Below are 14147 nucleotides of genomic sequence, written 5' to 3' on the forward strand. Positions count from 1 at the left end.
AAATTCAATTAATAAGTTTTAGAATCTCAGCTAATCGGGTGCTTTCCATACAATAGTTCAATATTTTAAAAGTGTTCAATTAAAATTCAAGTATACCACCTTATTCAGTTCTTTCCTAGAAATTAACATAACTTAACACAAACTTTTAAACTAGATGTTGAAAAATACTAAAGGAAGTCTTCCATAAACCTATCCAGATTATACTTCAATTTCTGATTGTTTCTCATGCTTTAGATTTATTAGTCTCTGTTGCTTTCTTTGTTCTTGGATTGAAGATTTTTTTTTAAAACTCCCTGATTAGATTTTCCAAATTACAGTAAAATCATTTTCTTTAAGGGTTTTTAAAATAATCTGTTCTATGAATAGATGCTTTTCAGATTAAAATGACCATGGTCCATCCCTATCATATATTAATCCTTTACAAATTTTTTGTCCCTGACTACCTTGTTTCAGTTTTCCTGTTAATAAAATTCCAATAATTCAAAAAAATATTTTAATAGTATTTAAACAGGTGTTTAATGATTATATACATACATTTATATATACATAATAGATATTTAACATTTATTATAATGGCCATTTCAACTGGTTGGCTAGCAGTTCTTCCAATAAAGGCTCCCAGGGTTTCCATGTCAACATTTTTTTTTGCCGGTGATAATTCATTTTCAGCCTGAAGAATTCTCTCTTCTCACTGACCAGCTTGAAGCTTATCCTCTAGTTTCTGAAGATCTGTTTCCTCTTTTACCATATTCAGCCTTTCATTTGTAATCTGTTCTGGGTACTTTCTATAGGCCTCATTTGAGGGCATAAACTCAAGAGCATCAAGAATCTTTGAATATAATAATCTCAGCCACTCCCATGGGGTCTCACATACTGCTAGTCAAATGAGACCTGTGGTCTTCTTCCACACCCTGGCCATGAAAGCAAAGCAGTAGGTGTCACCGCACAGCACTCTGCAGCTCAGGTCTTTTCATCAAGAAAGCTTGAAAGTCCTTTATTTCATTAAACATCCATTTTCCTTGAAAGATTATACTCAGTTTCACTGGGTAGGTGATTCTTGGTTGTAGTCCTAGCTCCTTTGTTTTCTGGGATATCATGTTCCAAAACCTCCAATCCTTTAGTGTAGAAGCTGATAAATCCTGTGTAATCTTGATTATGGCTCCATGATATTTGAATTGTTTCTCTCTGACTGCTTACAGTATTTTCTCCATGACCTGGGAGCTCTGGAATTTGGCTATAATATTCCTGGGACATTTCATTTTGGGATCTCTTTCAGAAGGTGATTAGTGGGTTCTTTCAATTTTTATTTTATCCTCTGGTTGTAGGGTATCAGGGCAGTTTTCCTGGATAATTTCTTGAAATATGATGTCCAGTCTCTTTCTTCCTTTTTTTTCAGGCAAAGACAAGGTTTATTAAAGATCTGCCATATTGCCAGACTCTTGAAGAATCTGAGAGTCCGTGAGGTATTGGCTAGATTCTAAGAATCTGAGCAGTGGTTAGATTTTAATAATCTAATCACCTTAATGGAGACAAAATAGACCTTATATATAGAAAGACTATGGGAGGGATCTAGGAGTGGCCAAATAGATTAGAGTGACTGGAGGGGGGTTTTAAGGAAGATCTGAATGGGAGTGGCCAGTAGGCTGGAGTGAACAGACTCCAGGGACCTGGACAATGGAGCCTACCTAGGATTAAGTGTGGGAAATGGCTAGGGGCCATAGGGAGGGCTAGGCTAGGTTAAGAGTAACAGAATTGGAGATTGGATGTAGCTACAATGAAAGACTAATTGATGGAATTATGGCCTCAGGTGAATGCCAGAGATTTTGCCATGTGGGAAAGTCCAGGGTTTTTCCTTTCTGGGGTCCAGATACCAACCCCATCATTCCTCCCTCAAACAAATGGAACCCAAACTCTTTTGGTGTAAGGCATGAAGGTCTCAGCTTCTGAAACTGCTTCCTGCTGGCAAGGGGTGTAGAGCTTTCCCTGCCTCCAGGGGGTCCCAAAGAGGAGGCTGACTGGAATTCAGCACAGGCTGCATCCAGAGAAAAATGGGGAGACATTGACTGATACCCACTGTTTTCTAGGAACTGTAGGTAAGTGGGCTGTATACAAATCTGACAGAAAAAAAAATACAGGGCCCAGATATGACAGGATAAAACATCCTTAGCTTTTTGTATTCAGATAATTCAGTTTTCCAAACATGCAGTATCAAATCCACCTCATAGCCTGACTCAGAAATAGCCAGGTGGGTAACATTCTCTTTCAAAGGAATATAATGGGGAAACTGAGCCAGGAGGATCCCATCCTAGACTGAGGCTAAAATTGTCCTCTCAGCTTTTTCCCAGTGCTGACTTTCCACCAGTATCACATTCTGAGTAACTTGTGGCATTTCTCTCAGGTGGTGGATTATTGATTATCAATGGATTATGATTGATCAGACAACTCAAAATAAAATCCTAAGAGCTTTTCCCTCAATAGCAAGTTTCATTAATCACAGCTTAGGAAAAACTTTTCTAGCAGTTACATCTCAAACTTAAATTTGTCCTGGTGTAAAAAGCCAATCATTAGAGATTTCCATACACTTGCAAATTCTCAGCAAGATACATAATCCAAACAAGATTTTTGGCTAGTTTACACATTAAAACAATAAACAACAATAGCCAAATTATTTTAACGGTAACCAAATTATGAAAAGTTGCTTGACTTAACTGATACAAAAAGTTTACCAATTTGAAACTTGAAACAAACACATTACTAATCAGGTGACCTCAGTTTTCTAAAAAGCATTTCCAAAGTACTTTACAAAGAGAATCAACATCTCATCATTAACAGTTAAAACTATAAATTTAAAAGATCATGCTTACTCAAGTTTAGAGGCTAGCTTCTTTACCTTGAGCAGGATGTGCTGAGCCTGGATGATGTTTCCAGGCAAAGGTTGCCCTAGGACCCCAGGCCATTTTTGAGGGCTCATTCTGTAGCTGCTGCCCCTCCCCCCTCCTTCTTTTCCCAAGTGTGGGAGGGCAAAATCAAAGGCAAGGGGTAAAAGGTGAAACTCTTCTGTGAGAGGGGTTAACAGATATCCTGTGACTCAAGGGAAGGGAGTGGGAGAAAGGAGTGACCAGGATTGTAAGGAGTTTCAAAACTAAGGAGTTAATGATCAATCACAAAACCTCTAGAATCTGCCAAGATATTTTTTGCTATTCTAACTTTTCCCTGTAACCTCCATGAAGGAGGATTCAGGAGTGTGGAGGGAAAGGAGTAAGTAAGCCTCAGGGAACCAAAAAGCAAATGCAGTTTTCCCCAATTCCCTAGCACTGAAAGAACTGACAGAATTGGGCATCTGCTTCCTGAGAGGGAGTCCATCCTTGTCCTCTATGCTGCTGAAGGTGGACCCAGGTCCATGGCCTCAAACCAATCCAGTGGACCAAGAACCTGAGAGCATCAGGCCAAGTGCTTGGAGAGCGACCCCAACTACAGAACAAGAAAGAGGGGGAGGCTTACATACCTTGCAGTCTTGGCTGGAGAAGAACTTGGGGTTAGGCAGTTTCCCCATACAGGCCACTAAAATGTTGAGGTTTAAGAATTTAGGGGTGCTGGGAGCCTAATATCACAACACTCGGATCCTGGCCAAAAAATTCAACCCAAGCCTTCTTTCAGCCAAAGACAAGTTTTATTAGAATATGTGCCATACTAAGCAGACTCTTAAGGAGTCTGAATGTTAGTGAGTTATTGGCTAGATTCTAAGAATCTGAGCAGTGGCTAGATTTTAAGAATCTAAGCCAGACTCCTTTTTTTTTTTTATTACAATATTATTAATTTATTTATTTTTAGTTTTCAACTTTCTCTTACACAAGATTTTGAGTTCCAAATTTTCTCCCCATCTTGTCCCTCCCCCTACCCTAAGATGACATGCATTCTGAATACCCCTTCTCCTAATCTGCCCTCCCTTCTATCTCTCCCCACAATCTCTTAACCCCTTCCCTTTCTATTTTCCTGTAGGGCAGGATAGATTTCTATACTCCATTTCCTGTATTTCTTATTTCCCAGTTGCATGTGAAAATAATTTTTAACATATGTTTTTAAAAGTTTGGGTTCCAAATTTTCTCCCTTCCTCTCTCTTCACCCACCCTCATTGAGAAGGCAAGCAACTCCATACAGGTTATACATGTGTAGTCATGCAAAACACTTCCATATTAGTCATGTTGTGAAAAACTAAGTATATTTCCTTTAATCCTATCCCACCTCCCATTTATTCTATTCTCTCTTTTGACCCTGTCCCTCCTTAGAAGTGTTTGCTTCTGATTACCCCCTCCCCCAATCTGCCCTCCCCTCTATCATCCTCCTGCTCTCTTGTCCCCTTCCCCCCCCCCAATTTCCTGTAGGGTAAGACAGATTTCCATACCCAGTTGAGTGTGTGTTATTCTCTCCTTAAGCAACATTTGATGAGAATAAGATTCACTCATTCCCTCTCACCTTTCCCCATTTCCCCTCCATTGCTTTTCTTGTCTGTTTTATGTGAAATAATTTACCCCATTCTACCTCTCCTTTTCTCCTTCTCTCCATATAATCTTCTCTCATCCCTTAATTTTATTCTCTAGATATTACCTCTTCATCTTCAACTTGCCCTGTGCTATTTTTCTATCTATCTATCTGTCTGTCTGTCTCTCTATCTATATACATACATGTAATTTTTTCCCCTCCAACTCCCCTAATACTGACAAAGAACTTAAGAGCTACAAATTTCATCTTTTCATGTAGGAATGTAAACAGTTCAACCTTATGATTTCTCTTTCCTGTTTACATCTTCATGTTTCTCTTGAATCTTGTATTTGAAAGTCAAATTTTCCATTCAGCTGTGGTCTTTTCATCAAGAATGCTTGAAAGTCCTCTATTTCCCTGAATGTCCATTTGTTCCCCTGAAAGATTATGCTCAGTTTTGCTGGGCAGGTGAGTCTTGGTTGTAATTCAATCTCCTTTGCCCTCTGGAATATTATATTCCAAGCCCTGTGGTCCCTTAATGTAGAAACTGCTAAATCTTATGTTATCCTGATTGTGTTTCCACAATACTTGAATTGTTTCTTTCTGGTTGCTTGCAATATTTTCTCCTTGACCTGGAAACTCTGGAATTTGGCTATAACATTCCTGGGAGTTTTCCTTTGGGGATCTCTTTCAGGAGGAGATTGGTGGATTCTTTCAATTTCTATTTTGCTCTCTGGTTCTAAAATATCAGGGCAGTTTTGCTTGATAATTTCTTGAAAGATGATGTCTAGGCTCTTTTTTTTATCATGGCTTTCATATAGTCCAATAACTTTTAAATTATCTCTCCTGGATCTATTTTCCAGGTCAGTTGTTTTTGCAATGAGATATTTCACATTTTCTTGTACTTTTTCATTCTTTTGGATTTGTTTTACAGTGTCTTGATTTCTCATAAAGTCACTAGCTTCCAAGTGCTCCATTCTAATTTTTAAGGAAATATTTTCTTCAGTAAGCTTTTGGACATCTTTTTCCATTTGTCCAATTTTGCTTTTTAGGGCATTCTTCTCCTCATTGGCTTTTTGGACTTCTTTTGCCATTTGGCTTAGAATATTTTTTAAGGTGTTATTTTCTTCAGTATTTTTTTGTATGTCCTTTAGCAAGCTGTTGACTAGTTTTTCATGATTTTCTTGCATCACTCTCAGTTTTTCTTCTACTTCTCTTACTTGCTTCTCAAAATTATTTTTGAGCTCTACCATGGCCTGGGTCGAATTCATATTTTTCTTGGAAGCTTTGGATGTAGGAGCTTTGACTTTGTTGTCTGACTATTTTTGTTCTGCTTGCTCATGATCCCAGCCAATTTCTTGAGTTATAAACTCTTTGTTAAGGTAGGAGTCTGATTCCAGTGTGGAGAATGTACTGTCCCAAGCTTTGGGGATATTGTGCTGCTGTTTTCAGAAATACTTCTAGGGCCCTGTAAATTTTCAGTTCTTCCAAGGTACTATGATCAAGGGTGAGGTGTTTACTCCTTTCCTGTCCTGTGCTCTGGTCTATGAGTGGAACTGTGAGGATTCTCTCTCTGCAGCCACTACAAGGTCCACCATGCCAGTACTCCTCCTCACCCCAGGACCACCACGCAGAACTGTGACTCAAATCCAAGCATGTGCAGAGCAAGAGAATCCTGCTTCAGCACCAGCAAAGAGATCCCTGCAATCCCACTCTGATCAGCCACTCAGTTCCCCCTCAGTCTGTGGGCCAGAAGCTCTGGAGGCAGCCACCACCCTGGGACCATGCTCAGGGATGGGGGCTGGGACCATCTTCTCTCTCACACTGCAGATACAGACTTTTCCTACTGACCTTCTAAGTTGTCTTTGGCATTCATGGGTTGAGAAATATGGAAACCACTACAGCTGCCCATGATTCAGTCCTCTGAGGCCTGCTCCAGGTTTGCTGAGGCCTGTGTGCTCATGCTGAACTGTGCTCCTCTCCCAGCCTGGCACAATATACCTTTCTGATCAACAATCCAGGTTGTCTTAGATTGGGAATTTGTTTCATTCTGTATTTTTGTGGGTTCTGCTGCTTTAGAATTTGTTTAGAGCCATTTTTTACAGGTATTTGGAGGGGTTTGGGAGAGAGCTCAAGCAAGTCACTGCTTTTACTTAGCTATCTTGGCTTGCAGCCCTCCCTCCCAGGCTCTTTCAAAGCATATACTGAGGTAGTATAATTAAGTGCAATTTTTCCTACTAAAGTTCTATTACTGCCCCACCAAACAGTCTCTCTCTTCCAAAGGTATTATTATATCTCAAAATGAAAATGTCACCAACTTCTTCTGAAAGATAAGTGTATTCCTGTCTCCATATTTACTACCAGATCACTGTTCTGAACCATTGCCTTCATGTCTCTCAGTTAAACTCTTCAGAAATGATTTGCATCAAAGTGAGAGAAAAATCAAAATAGGTGAAGTTAGGAAGTTACCTCAGTTTTAGGCTCCCTTTCTTAATGCTGGTGCAATGTGGTTCAACTAATTTGGCCCTTCTTGCTCTTCCTTATATATGAAAGTCTATCTTCTATTGTCCTTCCTTTGCCTTTTCATGTCCCCATCCTCAGAACATCCTCTCTTCACTTTTTCTTCTTAGTTTCCTTCAAGACTCAGCTCAAGAATCACCTTCTAAATGAAGCTTTCCTTATTTCCTCATCTGCCAGTGTTTTCCTCTTAAAATTATTTGTATCATCTGTATGTACTTATGAATTTGTATATAAGCTCCTTTAGAAGACAACTAGGTGGCACAGGGGATACAGCACCAGGCCAGCAGTCAGGAAGACCTTAGTTCAAAATGCAGTCTCAGATACTTAATAGCTGTGTGACCCTGGGCAAGTCACTTAACTCTGTTTGCCTCAGTTTCCTCATCTACAAAATGAACTGGAGAAAGAAATAGCAAATCACTATATTATCTTTGCTAAGAAAATTCCAAATGGAGTCATGAAGAATTAGACACAATTTAACCAACTGAACTACTACTACAACAAAAGTTCTTGAGGGCAGGGGTTATTTCATTGCTGCCTTTGTGACCTCAGGTCCTAGTATGATGAATGGTACATACCAGATAGTTAATAAATGTTTGTTGATTGATTGACTCAAACTAATTCTCTTACTTACTTACCAAATCTCAGGGATTTCTTGGAGGTCACAGAAAATGAAAGTGGAATTTGATGAGTGAATGAAGGAAGAATGAAATTATTACTTATTACTCGGTAAGTATTGATTAAGCACTTGCTATGTATATGACACTGCACTCAGCACTTGTAGTTATAAAGAAAGACATCAAAAGATTCTTTCCTTGTTCCACTTTGTGGAGCCAAGATGGCAGAGAAAGAAGTAAGTTGCTCTCATCCTCCCTTATTAACCTCTGAAAGCCCAGAAAATATCACCTCAGGAAAAACCCTGGAACAGTTGAACCAGCAGAAAGATGGTGTGCGGCAGTCCACTAGCTCAGGTAGCTTGAGGGATTAATGGGAAAGGACCCTCCTGCCCTGGGGGAAGGGTAGCAGGACAGAAATGGAGGTGTCCCAGCAAGCTAGCAGAAAGTTCCATCTCATCATACCAGGATGAGATGTTAGAAGTCAAATAAGAGAGGTAGAAGAAAATTGGGAAAAGAAATGTGAGGTATACAAGAGAGAGTCAATAGCTTGGAAAAGAATGACAAAAATTAACTGTAGAAAACAAGTCCTTAAACAATACAATTGGTCAAATGAAAAAAAGAAGTACACTGAAATAAACAAGTCCCTAAAAAATACAATTGGCACATGGAAAAGGAGGTACAAAATCTAATATGAGAAAACAATTTGTTAAAAATTAAAATTGGGCAAGTGGAAGCTAATGACTCTGTGAGAGAGCAAGAATCAGTCAAACAGAAACAGAAGAATGAAAAAAAATAGATGAAAATGTAAAATACTTCAATGGTAAAACAACTGACCTGGAGAACAGATCCAGTAAAGACAATTTAAAAATTATTGGTCTACCTGAAAACTACAATGAAAAAAAAGAGCCTGGATAGCATCTTTCAAGAAATCATCAAGGAAAACTGCCCCGAGATTCTATAGAACCAGAGGGTAAAATACCCATAGAAAGAATCCACTCATCACCTTCTGAAAAAGATCCTAAGTTGAAAATACCCTTATTAATAACACGCTGTTTTTTTCTGTCCTATTTACTTTTTTATGTCTCTCTTGAGTCTTATATTTGAAGATCAAAATTTCTGTTTAGCTCTGGTCTTTTTATCAGGAAGGAATAGAATATATTATGCTTCAGTTGAAGTAAAAAAAAAAACAGGAGTAGCAATCCTGATCTCAGACAAAGCAAAAGTAAAAATAGATCTTATCAAAAGAGATAAAGAAGGAAACTACACCCTGTTAAAAGGTACCATGGACAATGAAGTAATATCATTACTAAATATATATACATCAAATGGTATAGCATCCAAATTCTTAGAGAAGTTCAGGGAGTTACAGGAAGAAATAGACAGCAAAACTATACTAGTGGAGAACCTCAACCTCCCCCTCTCTGGACTAGATGAATCTAACCACAAAATAAACAAGAAAGAAGGTAAGGAGGTTAATAGAATTTTAGAAATTTAGGTATGGTAGATGCCTGGAGAAAATTGAATGGGGATAGAAAGGAATATACATTTTTTTTCTAGGTAGTACATGGCACATACACAAAAAAGATGACCATGTACTATGGCATAAAAGCCTCACAATCCAATGCAGAAAGGCAGAAATATTGAATGCATCCTTTTCAGTTCATGATGCAAAAAAAATTATATATAATAAAGGACCATGGAAAGATAGATTAAAAAATAATTGGCCACTAAATAATCTAATCCTTTAAGACATGAATGGTTCAAACAACAAATCATAGGAACAATCAATAACTTCATTCAAGAGAATGACAATAATGAGACAACATACCAAAACTCATGGGATGCAGTGAAAGTAGTTCTTAGGGGAAGTTTTATACCTCTACATGCTTACATGAATAAAATAGAGAAAGAGGAGATCAATAAGCTGGGCATACAACTAAAAAAAAGCTAGAAAAAGAATGAATAAAAAATCATCAATTAAACACCAAATTAGAAATACTGAAAACTAAAGGAGAAATTAATAAAATTGAAATTAAGAAAACTATTGAACTAATAAATTAAACTAAGAGCTGGTTTGATGAAAGGAACAATAAAATAGATAAACCTTTGGTTAATTTAATTAAAAAAAAGAAAGAAGAAAATCAAATTACCAGTATCAAAAATGAAAAGGATGAATACACCACCAAGGAAGAGGCAATTAAAACAATAATTAGGAACTATTTTGCCCAACTATATGCCAACAAATTTGACAATCTTAGTGAAATGGATACATATTTACAAAAATATAAATTGCCCAGATTAACAGGCAAGGGGGTAAAATATTTAAATAACCCCATCTCAGAAAAAGAAATTGAACAAGCCACTGATGAACTCCCAAAGAAAAAATCTCCACAGCCAGATGGATTTACAAGTGAATTCTATCAAACATTTAAAGAACAATTAATTCCAATACTATATAGACTATTTGGGAAAATAGGTGAAGTAGGAGTCTTACCAAATTCTTTTTATGATACAAGTATGGTGCTGATACCTAAACCAGGAAGAGTCAAAACAGGGAAAGAAAATTGTAGACCAAATTCCTTAATGAATATAGATGCAAAAATTTTAAATAAAATATTTTCAAATAGATTACAGCAACTTATCACAAGAATAATACATTCTGACCAGGTAGGATTTATACCAGGAATGCAGGGCTGGTTCAATATTAGGAAAATTAGCAACATAATTGGTCATATCAACAGCAAAACTGACAGAAACCACATGACCATCTTAATAGATGCAGAAAAAGCTTTTGACATTATACAACACCCATTCCTATTAAAAACACTAGAAAGCATAGGAATGAATGGAGTCTTCCTTAAAATAATAAGTAACATCTACCTAAAGCCTTCAACAAGCATCATATGTAATGGGGACAAGCTAGAAGCATTTCCAATAAGATTGGAGGTGAAACAAGAATGTCCATTTTCACCACTATTGTTCACTATTGTACTGGAAATTTTAGCTTCAGCAATAAGATGAGAAAAAGAAATTGAAGGTATTAGAATAAGCAAAGAAGAAAAAAAGCTATGACTCTTTGCAGATGATATAATGATATATTTAGGGAGTCCTCGAGAATCAAGCTAAAAACTACTTGAAATAATAAACAACTTTAGGAAAGTTGCAGGCTATAAATAAACCTACATTAATCATTGGCATTTCTATATATTATCAACAAACCCCAACAGCAAGAGATAGAAAGAGAAATTCCATTTAAAGTTACTATAGACATTATGAAATATTTAGGAGTATACCTACCAAAACAAACCCAGGAACTGTATGAACACAATTACAAAACTCTCTCCATACAACTAAAGTCAGATCTAAATAATTAGAAAAAACATGAGTTGCTCATGGGTAGGCAGAGCTAATATAATAAAAATGCAATTCTACCTAAACTAATTTACTTATTCAGTGCCATACCAATCAAACTACCAAAAACATATTATAAAACTAGAAAAAAACAATAACAAAATTCATCTGGAAGAACAAAACATCCAGAATATCAAGGGAATCAATGAAATGCAGGGGAAGGTGGCCTAGCTGTTCCAGATCTTAAACTATTTTATAAAGTAGCAATCATCAAAACTCATTAGTATTGGCTAAGAAATAGAGTGGTGGATTAGTAGAAGAGGTTAAATATGCAACACCCAGTAGTCAATGACTATAGTAATCTATTATTTGATACACCCAAAGACTCCAGCTTCTGGGATAAGAACTCACTATTTGACAAAAACTACTGGGAAAACTGGAAAAGAGTATGGCAGAAACTAGGCATAGACCAAAATCTCACACCTTATACCAAAATAAATCAAAATGAGTTCATGATTTAGATATAAAAGCTAATACTGTAAACAAACTAGAAGAACAAGGAATAGTTTACCTATCAGATTTATGGAGAACAGAAGAATTCATGACCAAGCAGGAGTTAGAGAACATTACAAAATGCAAAATGGATAATTTTGATTACATTAAATTGAAATTTTTTTCTTGTAAGAACAAAGCCAATACAACCAAGATTAGAAGGAAAGTAGAAAATTGGGAAAGACTTTTCACAAGCAGTGTCTCTGATAAGGGCCTCATTTCTAAAATATATAGAGAATTAAGTCAAATTCATAAGAATACAAGTCATTCCCCAATTCATAAATGGTAAAAGGGTATGAACAGGCAATTCCCAGATGAAGAAATTAAAGCCACCCATAGTTATTTGAAAAAAAAATGCTCTAAATCACTATTGATTAGAGAAATGTAAATCAAAACAACTCTGAGGTACCACATCATACCTATGAGATTGGCCAACATGGCAAAACAGGAAAATGATAAATGTTGGAGAAGTGGGAAAATTGGAACACTAATGCATTGTTGGTGGAGTTGTGAAATGATCTAACCATTTTGGAGAGCAACTTGAAACTATGCCCAAAGGGCTATAAAAATGTGCATACCCAGGGTCAGCTAGGTGGTGCAGTGGGTAGAGCACTGGCCCTGAATTTAGGAGGACCTGAGTTCAAATTTGACCTCCAACACATAACATTTACTAGCTGTGTGATCATGGGCAAGTCACTTAACCCCATTGCCTAGCTAAAAACAAACAAACAAACAAACAAAAAATTATGCATACCCTTTGACCCAGTAATAGCACTTCTAGGACTACATACAAATGGATCATACAAATGGAAAAAGGACTCACATGTACAAAAATGTGTATGTCAGCTCTTTTCATGGTGGCAAAGAATTGAAAATTGAGGGGGTGTCCATAAATTGGGGAATGGCTAAACAAGTTGTGGTACATGAATGTAATGGAATACTACTGTGCTATAAGAAATGATGAGGAGGCAGAGTTCAGAAAAAAAACCTGGAAAGACTTGTATGGACTGATGCTGAATGAGGTGAGCAGAACCAGAAGAACATTGTACACAATAACAGTCATGTTGTGCAATGACTAATATTGATAAGTTTAACCCTTCTCAAAAATACAAGGATCTAGGACCTCTCTAAAGATCTCATGATGGAAAATGCTATCCACAACCAAAGAAAGAACTATGGAGTTTGAATGCAGATTGAAGCATACTATTTGCTGTTTTTTTCTTCTGTTTTGTTCTGCTTCCTCTTTCTGATTGTTCCTTCTATTGATTCTAATTCTTCCTTACAATGTCACTAATGTGAAAATGTGTTTAATAGGAATGTATATGTATAGCTTATGTCAGATTGTGTGCTGTCTTGGGGAGGGGGTTGGGGAGGGAGGAGCAGAAAAATTTAAAACTCAAAATCTTATGGAAGTGATTGTTGATAAATCAAGATAAATTATATATTTATGTATGTATAGTTATATATATACATACATATATATATATATACACATATACATATATAAGATTTAGGTAACAACAACCCCACCCCAAAAAAAGATTCCTTCCCTCAATTAACTCACATTGTAATGAGGGAAACAACACCCAAATAGCAATGTACATACAGAACACATACAGTGTAAACGGAAAATAATCTTATAGTGAAGGCACTAGCCCTGGGGCAGCCCATGAAATTCCTCTTGTGAAGTTTGAGGTTTGAGCTAAGTCAAGTAGGAAACCATGGGAGCCAATAGGTAGAGGTGAGGAGGGGAAAGGATCCTGGGCATGGGAAACAACCACTTGAAAGCCACAAGCTCAGAAGTCCTTACTATGTTCCAAGCACTTTGCTAAATTTGGTGGATACAAATGGAAGGAGTGAAAACTTTTCCTGATCTCCACTTTGATTAGAGAGATAGCACATACAAGAGTTCAGGTATAAACCAAATGAGAAATAAAAAGGCCCAGAGATGCTTAGAGTGCATTAGTAGATCATATGACAGTTTTCAGGAATCTGGAAGACATAGAAGAAGGATATGTGGTATGGTCTTATGGTCTCCATCTCCCTATAAGAATTAGAGTTAGTTACTCCAACTTTATCCAAGTGGTGTAAACACTTGGATGCTATTTTTCCCTATGAAAAGTTTTGATGGGGTCTATGTAACCTGGGGTCAGAAAAGTGGCGAAGGGAATAAAAATGAGAAAGGTGTCCCAGGGATCATGTCTTCATCTTCTCACTGCCAGGCTGTCCAATGTGTTCTGGGAGACCAGGAAGATGAAAAAGAAGAAAAGACCACAGCCCCAGAACACTTAGATGCTTAACACTTGAATTATTTATTCCATGCAGCTTATATATCTTAGTACAGAAGTTTGCTTCTCTTATATGGAGAGATGGTACAGTAGAAAGAATGTTGGATTTTGAGACAAACTTCTTAGATTTAAATCTTGTCTCACACTCACCATCTATGTGACATTGAATGAGTCACTTATCTTTTCAAATTTCCTGGTCTATAAAATCAGGAAGTTGAACTAATTGACCAGACTTTAGTCTGACCCCAGCATCTATCATCTAGCAGAATAAATGTGGTAGAGAAGAGAACCATCATACCCACCACCAACAACAGTTGCTGATAGGGCCAGCAAGCCAAAATAG

At 37.1% G+C, this 14147-nt stretch overlaps 1 pseudogene; it reads right to left on the bottom strand.

Moving 5' to 3' along the window:
• Nucleotides 1–567: 567 nt before the first annotated feature.
• LOC114026524 lies at nt 568–919 on the bottom strand (annotated as a pseudogene).
• Between the last annotated feature and the right edge of the window lie 13228 nt (nt 920–14147).

Source organism: Vombatus ursinus, unplaced genomic scaffold (assembly GCF_900497805.2).
Source record: "Vombatus ursinus unplaced genomic scaffold, bare-nosed wombat genome assembly UNPS02014841.1, whole genome shotgun sequence".
Lineage (NCBI taxonomy): Eukaryota > Metazoa > Chordata > Mammalia > Diprotodontia > Vombatidae > Vombatus > Vombatus ursinus.